The following is a 2648-nucleotide window of genomic DNA, read 5'->3' as shown; positions in this document are numbered from 1 at the left end:
TCTCTCTGTCTGTCTGTCTGTCTGTCTGTCTCTCTCCTTCTCTCTCTCTTTCTCTCTCTCCCCCCCCCTCTCTCTCTCTCTCCTCCCCCCTCCCAAACTAGGGCAGTGCTACTGACTGAAGTATCTTTAGGCCACACCCAAAGAGGGGACATTAATCATGTTCTTATGGACGGTAGAATTGGTCGCTTTTAAGGACAAGCGGGCTAACCCAGATTTCGGGGATTTCCAGAAACCTTGACCTACATAAAAAATGAACATTGCCCTACCTATAGGAGAAGTTTGGTTTCAATGGTGTGTAGATTTGTTTGGTTATAGAGAAAACTCTCCTTGTCTTTTAAAGAAACTGAATAAGGGGCAAAAACTTTACCTTTGATTCTCTCAAAACAGCATTTTTCTGGATAGCCGCCCTTGTGCTAAAAAGCGACCAACTGTGCCTGAACTGCAACAAGGAACTGCTGCTTTTTCTTTCCCAATCCTTGCTATCTGTTTTGGGTCCGAATCTACATTCCCTCAACCTTTTTAGTTTTAATTAGAGTTTTACGGCACTTACAACACATTGAGGTCATATTTTATTATAAGTGCTGACTATCAGAGGTGTTACAAGAGAGAAACAACATTCAAAAACATAGAAATGAAAGACGATAGAAGATGTTTAGAAGGACGATAGAAGTTTAGAAGGACGATAGATGTTTGCTAGGACGATAGATTTTTAGAAGGACGATAGATGTTTAGAAGGACGATAGATATTTGATAGGACGATAGATGTTTAGAAGGACGACAGATGTTTAAAAGGACGATAGATTTTCGATGGGACGATAGATGGACTTTTAAAAGGACGATATATTTTTGATAGGACGATAGATGTTTGACTGGACGATAGATATTTAGAAGGACAATACATGTTTTGAAGGACGACAGATATTTAAAAGGATGATAGATTTTGTTTTATAGAAAGACGAAATATGTTTCGGAGGATGATAGAAGTTTGACGGAAAAAAGGAACAAAAGACACCAGAGCACCCGCCATCCACCCACCCACCAATATCTCTCATCTAATAAGTGTTTTGGTCTTCCTCTTTTGCGTTTTCCTTCAGACGGTTCCTGAAAAAACTCCGGAAGCGTCTGCGTCGGGAGCTGCGGGAATGCTGGGAGCTGGTGGCCCGGATAGAGGATGAGTTAGACAAGTAGGAGCAGCGTCCTCATACACGATGGTGAGTGTGTTACGTTATGAGGATGGATAGATAATGACAATAATAGTGATGATGATGATGATGATAATAATAGTTATTGTTATTATTATTATTATTATTATTATTATTATTATTATTAGTAGTAGTAGTAGTAGTAGTAGTAGTAGTAGTAGTAGTAGTAGTAGTACTACTATAACTACCATTAATATTATTGCCCTGGAGTAATCTTTATATGAAGAGGTCAGACAATAACAGCATTAATCAGACTGAAAACGATACTTTGAAGGGATGAGACCGTTGGCGTATGCTAAAAATCCGATATCTGCACATACATGTATTGACATTTGCAATCTGTCCGCACCCATGTAAAACATGGACCCTCATAGCAGAGCTGTTTAGAAGAAAATAGGCGCGAGTTAATGCTTTTTCCTGTTGTGTCACTGATCATGGAAGTAAAATGACCCCTCATCAAAATGAGGAAATCCGCTAGATCGTCCAACTTTACATTGGCCCCCGTGAAGATTATCTTACAACAGTTTGGAAAATAAGCCTGAGATGTATGGCCACAGTTATAGATCACGCCGCCATGCAAGATCTTTCGACAAGGACCAATGAAGGGGCGAATAAAAGGTGAAGACAAAAGCAACAATGGACAGACATCACTGAAGGGACAAGGAATCATTATACCCAACGTTCACAACCCCCCCCAAAAAAAAAAAGCGGAGCAGCCTTGTAATAGACCACAAAGGCAGTTCTCCAAAGATTTTACCAAGAGCAGAGAGCGAAAGAAAAGGGAGAAAGATCTGAGTTGACACATTCATTGCCACTGCCCTATCTGTTTCTACTTTCTTCCATGCCGGTGTACTTCAGTAACATTCCATGGCCCCTGCTCGTTGCAGAACGCAGCAGCCTACAGAAAAACTTGAAAAAGCGGAACTAACAAGTGAGGAAGGTGGTGGGAGGGTTTTCTTCTACCTGACCTTTTAACACTATTGCCTTTGGTCTCGCTATCGGATGGAAAGTTTAATGGAGTGTGATTTCCTGTCTTCTGGGACTTGCTTTGAAGTCAATTTCTTCACTGTTGTTAAGCAGGTTCTTTCATAGAGGAGGGGGAGGGGGCAAGGGCTAAACTGGGGGACGACTACTACAACAGATGTTATTAAAAATGATAAACCGAATAAACGAGCTTTTTGAAAGACTAAAATTACATGCTTTGTATCTTAGCCTCTGGTACCAGTGTACCCCGATGACTAAAATAAGATCAGTGTATGCAAGGCCCTGAAAGATCGATTCATGACTTCTGACGTCTGCTTTATTAGTATTGTTAGAGAACACCTTTTTGTAGCTCAAAAGGGAAGGGGAGCAAAGCGAAGGATTTCCCAACAAAGAAATAGTTCCTGCATTCCTTAGAAGTTATTTGCATTTATTATATCCGAGCATTTCAGCGCCCCCCCCCCC

This window comes from Aplysia californica, unplaced genomic scaffold (assembly GCF_000002075.1).
Source record: "Aplysia californica isolate F4 #8 unplaced genomic scaffold, AplCal3.0 scaffold00091, whole genome shotgun sequence".
Taxonomy (NCBI): Eukaryota; Metazoa; Mollusca; class Gastropoda; order Aplysiida; family Aplysiidae; genus Aplysia; species Aplysia californica.
The sequence above is the reverse complement of the archived record's forward strand: the minus strand, read 5'-3'. Positions refer to the sequence as shown.